The sequence below is a fragment of the Mesocricetus auratus genome, unplaced genomic scaffold (assembly GCF_017639785.1).
Source record: "Mesocricetus auratus isolate SY011 unplaced genomic scaffold, BCM_Maur_2.0 Super-Scaffold_100007, whole genome shotgun sequence".
Classification (NCBI taxonomy): Eukaryota; Metazoa; Chordata; class Mammalia; order Rodentia; family Cricetidae; genus Mesocricetus; species Mesocricetus auratus.
This window is the reverse complement of record NW_024429191.1, coordinates 81,223,650-81,237,820: the sequence shown is the minus strand read 5'-3', so window position 1 is coordinate 81,237,820 and position 14,171 is coordinate 81,223,650.

Below are 14,171 nucleotides of genomic sequence, written 5' to 3'. Positions count from 1 at the left end.
CACTCTAATTCCATCACCTTAGTTCACTGAAGTGCTGTATGAAGATGCATCCCTATCCTGAAGTGACTAAGTCACTACTGTTTGTCCCAGGGCCCTTCTCTCTCTGGATCACAGTTCTCTATAATAACAAGGAAGGTCAGACCACCTGTTCACGGGTCCTTTTCAGGCCCCATACAATTCTGATGTAGGTTTGACACACGAGGTCACTAGATGATGTGCAGGAGTCATTAAGTCCCCCAAGACAAGTGCCGGGAAACCTACCAATTGGGTAATTAGGCTTGCCCCGACCCTGCATCCCTTGAGGGAGCAGACATGGACTTCAGCTGCCCTTCTCACAGTGGCGGAAGCACTGAGCGCCGTGGGGGTCCACAATGGAATGTGGAGGTGGTGGGCGCTGGGACAGAGGGCTCGGCTGACAGATCTAAGGCTGCCGAAAGCCACCAGGTCTCCGTGGGGCAGCCTACTGGCCTCCCTCCTGTGGAATGACAGCCCTGCTTCCCCCCTCACCTGGGGTTTAATCTTTAATGCAGCTCCAGCTGCCCTCGGGCAGGACCCATCAACCCACCGCTCTGATAAAAGCGATAATTAGCTCTTTTTCAACTTTTCCCTTTCCCCCCCCTCCACTCAGATGTGTGAGCATTGGGAGGATTCCAGCTAATGGCTCTGCCCTCAGCCAATTCCCGGGCCATGCAGTCCGGAATGCACAGGGTCATTAGCGGGGCCTCCCGGGCAGGGGCCTGGGCTCAGGACGTGCTTGCCTGCCTTCTCTGGGACGTCCCAGCCACCAGGAGCACTGGGCCTCAGCACGGTAGACCTGTCTGGACCTGCTGGATCCTACCTCCGTTGTAGCAACCCCTGTCTGTATCATAGTGCTGTACTACTGGAAGGTGGCCTTAGGCTTCCGCAGGACCAGGCCGAGAGGACATGGGGCCATCCATCTCCAGGCACCGCCCTGCTCCCAGGGCAGGGCGCCCAGACTGGGTTCAGTCATCGGTCAATTCAGAGGCTGCTGACTGGGATACCCTGCTCCCCAGCCCATCAACAACTTGTAATAACTAACTTCTACACACAGTCTATGCCTTACAAAGTGCTAGGCGCTGCCTGGGGATCCACCAGCACAGGCTGGCTAGATGGACTAACCCCAAGCAAATAGATTATTACAAGAAATAGAGCCACTCTGTACTATGGTCATGAGGTAGGGATGGTCACAACTGTGCCCATCTTGCAGTTTGCAGTAAGAACCTGGCCTGGCAATACTCTTGGAGGTGTGCTTGATTCCCTTACTAGGCCTCTGTATTTGTATTGAAGCTGTTGTGATTTTCCTAGATAGCTTCTTCTTCTTCTTCTTCTTCTTCTTCTTCTTCTTCTTCTTCTTCTTCTTCTTCTTCTTCTTCTTCTTCTTCTTCTTCTTCTTCTTCCTCCTCCTCCTCCTCCTCCTTCTTCCTCCTTCTCTTCCTCCTCCTCCTCCTCCTCCCCCTCCTCCTCCTTCTCTTCATTCTCATTCTTGGACAGGGTCTCACTATGTAGACCTGGCTAGTCTGGACCTTGCTATGTAGGCCAGGCTGTCTTGAACTCAAAGCTCTGCCTGGCTCTGCTTCCCAAGTGATGACTTTGAAGGCACTTGCCATCATGCCCAATTCTTATTAGCATTTAAATTTCTCTTCTCTCAGCCAGGGTGGCGGTGGCTCACACCTTTAATCTCAGAATTTAAGAGGCAGAGGCAGAGGCAGGCAGATCTCTGTGATTTTGAGGCCAGTCTGGTCTACAAAGTTACACAGAAAAACCCTGTCTTGAAAACAACAACAAAATTTCTCTTCTCTCTCTTCTTCCCCAACCTCATGTGTGTAATGTGAGCGTATGATGCACACGTATGGAGGTCAGAGGACAACTTCAGGGAGTTGGTTCTCTCTATCTTTAGGTGGGTTCTGGGTATTGAATTCGGATCAGGTTACCAGGCTTACATGGCAAGTGCCTTTACCCAATGAACCATCTGACTGGCCCCAGATCTTGTTTTAATAGTAAATCGATGTATCAAGCAGGTTTCATTGTTTGCCTCTGGCACAGGAACCTCTACGACATGACACAGTTGATGTTTAATGTTACTCCCTGACACTTGCCTTTTTAGAAGGCGCAGGTGCCTGAAGAAGAGTGTGGGGAACGGAGCAAGGGTAGGGGCATCCAGCAATCTGGTCTCCATTATGCCTTAGTAATTGTGCAAACACAAAAAAGCCAGATTGCTGTCCAGGTTATGGGTTCCTATTCTACCTCTGCCACTCCACCCTCAGACTTGGTGATGCCTTCTAACATCCTGCCCAATGCAAAGCAGTCCTGGACACGCACTGCTCCTTATTCTTCCTAGATTTCAGGGCCCATTTGCGAATATGTGGAGAGACAGATAGATGTACAGCAATGGCTGACCACCCCTGTCAGATCCTACATAGCTCAGGAATTGGGTGATGCCCAATTGGGTAGGGATGCCCTGGACCCAAACTCTTGGCCTCACTTGACTTTGCAGCTTCAAGTAAAATGCTCCAGACTGACTCCCAGACAAGTTCCTGAGGAGACTAGAGAGCACCCATGGCTGCTTGGTGTAGAAGGGAGGAGATCCACAGACAAAGAACTCCAAAGACGCATGAGCAGAGCTGAGCCAGCTTCAGGTTCAGGAAAACTCAGGTCAGCTAGGAGCCCAGAGACAAGTCAGCCTCCTCCTCCCTCTCATGTCCAGCTCTAGTGTCTGCCCTGTGCCAGGTAACTGGCATCATCGGGCTAGTCCTTAATGCTACAAACTCACCAGCATCCACAATTCCCATAGAGACAGACACGTGACTGCCCAGGACTTGGGAAGGAAGGAATGGAGGGCCGCGAATAAGTATGGGGGTTTTGAAAAGGGGATGATGTAGATAGTGGTGGTGGTGGTTGTAGAGCTCTCTGGATACAATGAAAATTACTGAATTGCATATTTCAAGAGTGACCGTGCATGTGTGTGCATGCACACACATGAGTGCATGCGTGTGCCTGTGTGTTATCTATAGAGTGGTATTTATTGAATGCTAGGAAGCTGTTTAGTGGGTAGATTCTTAGTGCATTTATTTCTTGCATTAACCCGACACTGGGGTAAGAAGTAGTTTAAAGAGATGGTTAAAAGGCATTACTTTCCTATGAGAGTATGAGTGTGCAGTCTTGGCTACATCCTGCTAAGGCAGGGACTGTTCATAAGTTATTTAACCCCCAGGAGACTCTGCATTCTCATCTGTAAAGTGGGCTCAGTGATCTGCACGTCACCCACACAGCTCAGTATCTGGTACACAGAGAAGCTCAAGTAGCACTACTGTTTGGCGTGATTGTAATATAATAGGGTTATGATTTCACAACTTCTTCCCATCCTCTTCCGTTTCCCAAGCTCCTGGAAGCACTATCACCTTGGAGAACATGATGGAGAAGAGGAAGAAGTATCTACAAGATCATCAGTTTCTGCTTCTCCTGGCATGTTTGGCTTCTTGCGGAGTGAAGATGACCTCAAAGATAATCTCCAGTAGGTACTTTCTATATAACCCTTCTTCCTAATTCATCCTAGAAAAGTGGCCTGGACTAGAAATTCAATAACTTATTTATAACTGAACACAATCTACAAACCAAACTCTGTCTTCTTGGCCCTGAGATCTACCAAGGACAAAGACAGTCCAAAGTATCAATAGGCTTGCATTCTTGGGGAAGGAGCTTGTAACAATGTATTTTCTGATCAGGTATGATGCAATGAAAAGACATCAAATAAAGATGGAAGGATAGCTCCAGGCCTCAGAGAAGGGTTTACAAAACAAACTGACGTCTGAGATAAGACAAGAGGAAGGGGTGAAGTAGTTAGGGGTCTGCAGAATAAGGTCAGCCCACTTACACCACAACAAGCAGACAGTGGGGCTCTGCCCCAAGGACTTAATTCTGGCTCTGGTGCAGATGTCTTACAAGAAAGAAGCTGTTCCCAGAATCCTAAGGGGTATGACCAATAGTGGTGGCTCTGCATGTAGAAGCATTTGAGTGAGGCTGAGTCATTTCTCACAGGTCCTTTTGTTCCCTCTGTGTGTCCAGCTGTAAGCCTCTGTACCTGGGACGGCAAGGACAGGAGAGTGGGAGCTTGGGCATGCTGAGGTCAAACCTGGTCTCTGTTGTAATTCATCTAGGAAGAGATTCCCAGACTCCTGCTCTGACAAACACTGTGTGGAGTGGATCTGGAGATCTGTGGTGGGAAGGGCCAATGTAACAGAAATTATTTTCCCTAGAATGTATAGGGCTCATAGTAACGCAGTGGAAATCTAGAGGAGAGAAATGTATGGTGTGTGTGTGTGTGTGTGAAAATGTGATAGCAGGAAGTTTTCACTTGGCCAAGTTTTAACAACAAACACTCAGAAGTTTGTGGCCAAGCAGAACTTCCAGGACAAAAAACAAACATGAAGAGTAGGAGGTTCAGAAAGTGAGGGATGTATTAGCCATGCTGCTTCTGGGGAAGGGAAGAAATAACACAAAACACATCAATCTTGTGTCTGGATGCCAACAGACACCATGAGCTGCCAACCCAATAGTTAGTCCCTGCTCTTGGTAAAAAGAATCCCAGTTTTGGCCACATACCTAACTACTCACTTAGGCCAGGTGTGGTCATTCCCTTTTCTTTCAAGGAAATGAATTTAAGTATGGCAGATGGAGCATGCTAGCAAAGAGAGCTAATGAAGGACCTGCAGGGGACTGTGAGAGAGCCTCTTCTCCCAAAGGGGTCACATGAAGAAACTACTGGCTATTTACAGCATTGGCATACAGTCTCCAAATGTGTGGCAGTCATCTCAACATCATGACATATCACTATATATGACTAGGAGGCTAGTCAGGCAAAAAAAGACAGAAGGATGTTTTTCTTATTTTTAAGCCATCTCAGGCATTGCATCCTAAGCAATATTGTCTATCTCTGGGAAACCATCGGAAAGTAAGGACTATAGGTCTCTTCTCTTTGGATCTCCAGCACTCAACAACAGGCCAGGTTGTCTGTGGGTACTCCAGGGATGGATGGATGGATGGGGAGTGAATGAATGGGTAGATGGATGGATGGATGGATGGGATGAGTGGGTAGATGGATGGGTGGGTAGGTGGAAGGATGAATAGTTGGATGGATTGGGGTAGATGGATGTGTGTGTGTGTGTGTGTGTGTGTGTGTGTATGTGTGTGTTGGTGGATGAATGCATATATGGATGGATGGAAGAGTGAATAGGACTCACCAGCTCTCACAGCAACTTAGTTCTACCATCTGCTCTTCAAGTTCTCACTACATCCCTGAGCAAAGTTGGAGTGGACTGGAGGATATTTAGTTCCAAACTCAATGCCTGAAGCTTTCACGTGAATGTAGGAATGCTCCCACTTGGATCTGCTGGGAAAAACTTGATCCCAGCAAATATCTCATAGAGTACCCTTGCTCCAGGTCTCCTGCAGAACTTTGCCTCCTGCTTGGTGATAAGATTGTCTGTTGCCTTGGAGAGCCTCTCCATGAACCTTCTCTTCCTGACACACAAAGCAGACACTGCCCAACACCACCATAAAAAGATTTAGAGCAGTTCTACACTGTACCACAGTCTGCTTTTATATAGGATAAGAGGGATACCTCATTTGCCTTAGCCAGCCAGTGTTACAGATTCCAGAGGTCCCCTATGAAGATAGTGCTTCAAGTAACTGATCCCATCAAGGCTGGACAACATCTAGAAGTCCCAGCATTGTCCTGCAGGGTGATTTCACACATGTCAAGCACAAAGAGAGAGTGACCCTGGACCTTGACTCTTGAACAGTGAACACTGGCAGCTAAGCATCATTCCAGCAGCCCTGAGCTTCCAGATAGTGAAGCTCTACAGCCTAGTTCAGCCAAGTCATTAATCAATTGCTTCATCCTGCAGCCCCTGTGCTGTGTTCCTGTGTATGCGTGTGCGTGCTAGCAAGAGGGAGGGCAGGATCTGAACCTGTGAGTGTATGCCTCAGCCTGTCCACAAGGGTCTTCCAAGGGACCTGCCCCAGTGTGAAGGAAAGCCCCGCCCAGCAGTGACTGGAGCAGCCAGGCCATCTTTCCACAGATTCAGGGAGGAACAGGCAGGGCCGGATGTGGGTCCCGACCTTCTCCCTTCCTCCTGCAGAGGAAGCTCCTCCTGCGCCACCTTTGTGCTGCCACTGGGCGTTAAAAATCCTTCCCTGCTTGTCGTACCCTTCCTGAGCAGTGCTATTCACCCAGCCCAGCCCCCACTCCTGAGAGGGCCAGTCTGGGCCTGGCGTGGGCCCAGGGCTAATGGGTGGGGTAGGAGATCAGGTCCAGAGGCTGAGCAAAAGACCTTCTTCATATTGGCCCCCTCTGGAGTGTGGTTCCTTTGCTTCTCCCATAAGAATACAGACACAGGATCAGTCAGCAAGGACTTCCGTGCCCTAACAAGACAGGGTAGGCAAAAGCCTGCCAGGATAATGAGATCTGTGGTATCCTTCATTGTCATGTATGAATGACTATACAGCTCCTGACAGCCTTCTCAGGAAGGTGCAATCATTGAGTCCAGGGTACAAATGAGGAGGCTGAAGTACACACACGGAGGTTAAGCAGCTTGTCTGATGTCATCTATCCAGGAAGTGGAAGTGGAAGTGGGAGGTCCAGGTTTGTATGTACAGAAACTAGCACTGATGCTCTAGGTAGCCTGGAGCTAGAGTAATGAATTTCATCTCATAGTCTAATCAACCTTGTATTAAGATAAGTACTGTTAAATACTTGGTTTTATTCAGGACACACACACACACACACACACACGAAAGAGAAAAGGAAAAAAAGAAGAAAGGAAGGAAAGAAGGAAGAAGAGAAAGAAAGAAAAGGAAAAAAATTCCTTGAGCTTAGTCATCAGGGCCTGAAGATGGCTTAGTGGTTAAAAGCAATTTCTGTTCTTCCAGAGGACACAATCTCAGTTCTCTGCCCCCATGTTGGATGGCTTACAACCTCCTGCAACTCCAGCTCCAGGGAATCCCAATCCTCTTCTGCACACACATACAAATACAAAATAAAAACCAATCTTTAAGAGTAATCATGAGACTTGCTTAAGAATGCCCCAACAACCACTGGTCCAAACCAGGTCTCTCTAGTGGCAAGGCAAGGTGGCTTTCCACTATACAGGAATAGACTAGAAACCCTTGCCAACTGAGGGTGATTCAGATAATCCAAGTAGCCTGTCAAGGTCAACTAACAGCAGTAGGCTGAGCCAGGATTTGAACCCAAGACCTTTCTGATGTCAGTGAGCAAGTGTCAGGCCTGGTCCCACTGTTCTCAGGATGGCATACTCCCCATCAAGGCTCCTCTTGTCCCACCTGGCAGGGAGGGTTCTCCATGGGAGCCTGAAACAGAGTACCAAAACATACACATGCTGCATTTTCCCTATTCATAAAGTTCAATTTATAACTGCCTTTTGGCTGAGACCAAGTGAAGTTTAATTTATAAAATCAGTCTAGGAAGATATGAACATCAATAACCAAAAGCAGAGTAGAGCGATTATATATAAAATAAAGCAAACTAAAGCATAAATTATCCCTGGAAACTTCCATTTAATACTTGGTGGCCGTGGCTATCTATGTGTAACTGAAGTCAGGGCAGATGAAACAGCATATAAAACAGGACTGTATTCATGCACCTGTGGCTGGCTGACCACAAGCTTCAGGAAGACTGGCAGATGCTGGGCTGGGAGGGAAGGACGCCCTAGCTGGTCCTCTGTCCTCTATTCCCCTGTAAGGGAATCTTCCTGTTTCCCATCCCGGCTCTTGGCATAAACAAGGTTTTAAAGGCCCTCAGTAGAATTCAGCTTCCCTGATTTCAACAACAGAAAAAGGTAATAAAGATTACCTTTCAAAGTATGCTATTTTCCTTAACACAGGGGCAGACAGAAAGGCCCCATCAATTTCTATTTTGCCCTGGGCTCCGTAACCACAGCTCCATTTGAGGGTGGGGGAATAGGGATGCTTGGTCCTAGCGCTGTGGGAGAGCAGGCTGGGGGCCAGTCCGGGTTGCCGACCCTCTAATCCCCCCTTAGTGGAATGTGCTTGATTCCAGGAGACTAAGGTGCTGGGGGTGGGTCAGATGCATGAGGCTCCTTTAAGAAGGCAGGCCTCGGCCCTGCTGTTTGACGGTTCTTGATGGATGAGTCCAGATCCTCCTGTCGAGCTTCATGTCCCCCTCCTCATGTGTCCCCCTCACTCTGTGAGGTCTGACTTGTGCAAGGAAGCCTGACAGTGTTGGGACATGTTGGCCTCATGGCCTGCAGCAAGGAGGAGGCCTCTGAGGGATGGCTGCCGTCTGGCCCTCTCCTCAGAGGGTTTCTCTGGGGCCTCATGCCTCGGGGTCCAGGGTACATCCTTCAAAGTTGCAAGATTACCACCATTAGTGCAGCTTGTCTCCTGGAGGGACATCAGGGAAGGAAGACGACTTCACTCATGACCAGCATAGCCAGGGCTCGAGCTGCCTTATTTGGGGTTGAGTGTTTGGGGGGCACGGACTGTCTCCGTGGGTGTTGAAAAGGGGTTGCCTCAGAAGCAGACGTTTTAGATCCCACTGGAACTGCTGGGACATTAGCTCTGGACCTCTGCAGCCATGCAGCTGCCCCTGTAAGCACCATGTTGAGATCTAAGCACCTGGGAGAGGCAAGCCTGGTTCCCATGCCTGTGCCACCTGTGCACCCCAGCTGAGACCATTCTTAACTTTTATGCACTTGCCCTCCTCTGGGTCTTGCCCTGAAGCCTCATTCATGCTCAACAGGAAACCCTTTCTGATTGTCCACACACCCCACCCTGATCTCAGAGGAGCCTGCTGTAGAGATTACAGTGTCTGTAGAACTCAGGGCAGAGTCTGTGACTCAGTGATCTGGAAGGGAGGGAGCAGGAGAGGAGGAAGACAGATAGCATTATGCCTTCAAGGAGCCAAAGGTGGGGCTGAAGAGTTGGCTCAGTCGTTTCAAGAGAAACTGCTGTTCTTGCAGAAGAGCAGGGTTCGGTTCCCAGTGCTGGCATGGTGGTTGACAACCGCTAACTTCAGGTCCAGGGGACCTGATGCCCTCTTCTGGCCTCCGTGGGCACCAGGCATGCATGTGGCGTGCAGCCACACATGCAGGCAAAACACCCATGCACATAAAACGAAAATAAGTGAATCTTAGGAAAGAAAAAGTGTGCTCTAAGCCAGTGGAGACTGGCTGACAGAAGCAGCAGGAGCTGCAAATACGGCCTGTGTACTTAAATTTCTAGGAGATACACAAAAGAAAGAAAAGAAAATCAGAAAGAGCAAGGGCTGAGATGCTGGAGCTCAGTAGTAGATCCTGTCTGTACTCACTGGTACGAACAAGGCTTTGGGTGAGCATTGATTCTTGGGGGACAGGGAAGGGGGCAGGGGGTAGGGGAGCAGGACACATCTCAGTTTGTGATTTGTACTGGTCCCCTGTGGCTATTGGCTAGAGTGCTAGGCAGTGCGCTTTAGACCGTGACAGCAACAATTTTGAATCTCTTACTCAGGTCCTTTGAGCCTGTTTCCTTCTTTATTAAGATGCAATCACTAGCAGCAAAGATTTGTGATGAATGAATTGATAGTGCGCTCCCTCCCCACCACCACCAGTGCTAGGGATCAAATGCAGGGCCTTGTGTCTGCGAGCACTACCATCAAGACACCCCCAGGCCCTGGCGATGACCTAGTAAGAATATTAAGATTAATGTTCTTAAGCACATTTCTCATTCAGTCCCCCAAGTCTAAGTCAAGCAAGCCTGCTTCCTTCAGACTTGCACTCCTTCCAAGAACGACATATAGACAGCAACCTGCTCCAGAAGACACCAAAGGCCGTTTCTCTGGTGAGGAGAGAGCTCTTCCTAAAAGCTGTGCTGTGGTCCCTCTGAATGCCAAAGGACTATGGGAATTGTTTAGAAAAATAAGAAGCAAGACCTTTGCCCTGGCCCTGTGCACAGGTGAAGGGGTTACTCAGGAATTTTCTTTCCCTCACTCAGGGCTGCTGGTAGGGCATCCAGCTCTGATGACCTGGGGACACATTAGCCTGTGGTAAGTGGGGCTTCCCAGTGCCTTTTATTCTGTTTACAACACACTGGCTTTCCTTAGACAGGGGCCCTTCTCTCTCTGCCTTGCTCCTGGCTGTTATGGCTACGTGAGACAATTTGGGGAAAGACTCTTCATAGAGGGCAGTTTCCTTGGAGACTGAGTTCCCCCTCCACAACACCTGGGGCAACATCTCCTCCACCTGGTGGGTCCTAGGTTTGGGAGAGGATGCATGTTTTCTTAGCTCACTGCAGTCCCTGAATTCAGACCTGTCAACCCCGCCGTCTGCTCAGCTTCAATCCAAGGGGTCAGAGCAAACCCAGAGGTGGCCAGGCAATGTCTCCCAGGCTTAGGTGGGGGGTGATGAAAGCTATTGTCTAAAGCAGACCCAATCCAGAGGTGTCCTGTTTATCTGTGACAAGCACTTTGAGTCAATAAGGCAGGCTGGTGATACAGCAACTGCCTGGAGGGTGGCATGTGACTCTAGTCTGGTCCTTGTCCTCGTCCTTCTTTAGTCAGCGTGGGCCATGATGTTAAGTCCTCTTCAGCTCGGTGTCTCTGCACAGACAAGCAGGGTGATGCTGCTGGTCCTGCCTCCCAGCAGGAGAGGAGAGCACAGAATGAGAAGGGGCTGTGTTTAAAGTCAAAGGAGGCGTATTTTACCCATCACTGAACCCACTTTAAGTTTAGACTTTTCACAGAGGATGGCTCTCCTGATGTGGGTTGATTTTTGTTGTTGACTTTGTTTTATTCTTCCTTGGCGCTGGTCAGAGCCAAGTGATGTGGGCAATTTTTAAACACCTAAAAGCCAGTTTTCAAGTAATTTGGTTTCTGGGATACAGGGCCATGAAACATACTTGGGAGAATGAGTTATTACATAAAATCTATTTAAGATGGCTGTTTTGTGATACTGGGGATTGAATCTAGGAATTCCTAGGGAAATATTCTACCACTGTGCTACATCCCCACCCCAGGAGGACTAATATTTAATAAGCACCTGCCTGTTATGAGGCTCTGAGCTATGTAAAGACAAAAGGCACATCTCCTGCCCCCAGGATGGTGGACAGAGGGCTGAGACATCTTTTCTGAGAGTCAAGGAGGAGCACAATGTGCAAAGGGAAACAGCAAGTTGTTGAGCATCCACAGCCTAGGCCTCTAAGGTGCTCCCCAGGGGAGATGACATCACAGCTGGAGTTTGCAGGTAAGTGGGGATCAGCCAGGCCTGAGGCAGAGGGAAAGGCATCAGAGGCACAGGGAATAGTAGATGCCAAAGCCAGAAGACACAGCGGTCCTTGGGGAGATTGCTGAGGTTACTACAGCTGGGATGGGAGCATGGCCAGAGATGAGACTAGTAAGATGGGCTCTGAGTGACAAGAGGAGGATGTAGTCCTGTATCTGGGTTTTAGAAAGGTTTTCTGAGAAACACTGAAGATTTGCAGAAAATGGAGGGGGAAGAGGTGTTGGCGACTTGAAGGGATAACAGAATTATTCTATGAAGGCTGATTAAGACAGAAACACAAACTAATGTGGTTTCAGAGGTAAAAATGAATCTTCATCATGATGCACAGGCAGATGGATTTTTTTGACACAGGATCTCACTATGAAGCTCTAGCTAACCTTGAGCTCACAGGATCTTCCTGCCCCTGCCTCTTGAATGTGTACTGGAATTAAAAGGTGTATGCCACCATGCCTGGCCAGAACTCTTTTTTGTTTTTGTTTTTCAAAGCAGGATCACTCTGTGCAGCCCAAGCTGACACAACTCATGCTTCTTCTGCCACTGCCTCCTAAGTCATGGGGATTGCTGGCATACACAACCAAACTGAATCATTTTTCATAGTTGTGTTTTAAGTTTGCTACCCCACAAATGAAAATAAACAGGCTAAGTGTGAGGTGGTGTTCCAAATCCTGAAGCCCTAGAACTGTGAGTGTCTAAACACTCAAACAGAGGGAGGAAGCATGAAGATCACCCATCCTGTCTGAGGCGCAACAGCCTTCAGAAGTCCCAGGTCAGAAGGTAGAGGCAACCCTCTGCTCCAGTCAAGGGGAACCACACAGACCATCACCGAAACAGGCCATCCCTACTTTACCTCTCCACTTGCCTGGAGACCTTGGCCTGCCTCACCATACATTGTCTGTGCACTTTAAGGTCCTGTCTCTCTGGAAAGCCTCTCCCATCATGGTTCAAGAACATCTCCTCCCTACCTGTCTCTCACCACCTCTCCCTCTGTAGTAGTGGATATCAAGTCTAGGCAGGTGCTCATCAGCCTTCCCCCATGGCAGATTTATATGCTATCATGCATTTTTGGTTTTTCATAAGCTCCGATCTTTATCACCCTGACTTGATAATGAACTCTTTCAGGTCAACTATCTGTTTTGCTACATATCAAACCACTTAAATAGTGTCTTATGGCAGACATGACGACTCACATTTAATCCCAGCATATAGGATGATGGTGAGTTAGAGGCCATCCTGAGCACGAAGGCACTGTCTCAGTGCCCCACTCAAGGATTCAGTAGCTTAAACATCATCTGTTCTACTGTGTCCTTTAGAGTCACAGGACAGGAACTTGGGCCTCTACAGCTTTACACCACATGGTGGCAGTCCTCCAGCAGTGGCCGTGTCTATTTCCATTTAATAGTATTACTTTGTAAGGCCAATTGGCCTTTGCAGTCAGTCTCCTCTGTTCCTTATGATCAATGTGATGACTTCATGGTCAATCTCAAGCTGTGTCAGATAAGAGTCAAACGTGCCTTGCACATGGGACTTCTCTTCCAGAGCCATACTAACCAGTCTTCTCCCTGCCTCTACCAATGGGTTTCAGTGTGTGGAAGCCAGGGTGCAGTAAACCCTGAAAAAAATTACATCCCAGGAACGCAGTAGAAGCTACATTGTTGCACACTAATCCTACAAAATTCCTAGCAGAATTTGATGTGTTTATGAATACTTGCTATGGCAATCAAATTTGCCAACTTGATTGCATTAAGAAACACTCAGAGGAACTAGAGAGATGTCTTAGCACTCAATACCACTTGTTGCTCTTCCAGAGGACCTGAGTTCAGTTCCCAGCACCTATATCAGATGGCTCACAACCACCAGTAACTCCAATTCCAGAGGATCCTATGCCCTCTTCTGGCCTCTTAAGGCATCTGCACTCACACACACATATAGGCACATAAATAACAACAACAAAAAAAAGGACTAAGGGGAGAATACTCCCGTGAATATGAGCATCACTATCACATGGGTTGGTGTCCCAAACTAAATAGAAGAAAGAAAGAAAGAGAGAGAAAAAAAGGACAAACTCAACAGAGTGGTAGCCCTTTCCTTTCTCTGTTTTCTGGTCTGCTGAGCTGTAGCAAGTAGCAGCCTCCCATCCCCAGCACCGTAAAGCTGCCTGCCAGTATGACTTTCTTGACAAAATGGATGGTACCTTTTCACACTGTGAACCAAAATTAACCTTCCCTCTCCTAAGTAGCTTCTCAGCGATGACAGAAGTAACTAGCAAACACAGGACTCTAGGCAATCCTGCGACTCCTGCCACCACTAGCAAAGCACAGTAGTGGACCGAGCCGGTAATCACCAGCAGACGGAAGGGAACAAAGCACCACGAGTGACGTCACATCAAATGGCACAAGGAACTGGAAAGGCACAAGAGCTACCAATGAAGACAGAAGAGCCATGACATTGTAAGTAACAGCTTTGTTCTCCTTTAATTTTTTCATGGTGGCCAGAAATAGAACATTCAAAAATAAAGGACAAGAACACATATATAGTTACTGGGTCCAAACAGGAACCTATGATGTATGAATACTGTAAGGAGTCCTTGCTGTATTTATTACAAAACAATTGAATATGAAGGTTCCTCTTTTCTGTTATTTATTCTTACTGTTCTTCATATGGGGCCATGGATTTTGTGATACAGTTTAAAACCAAAAGGCCTAAATAACAAGGCCCACAAAAATATTTGCTTAGGGCCCCACACAACCCAAAGACAATTTTACTGATACATACAAGTATACATATTTCCCTGCACATTCCTCGCCACTGAAGTACTAAAAATCTAATAAAGTAGCCCTTTATCTAATCCTCCCCAATCAT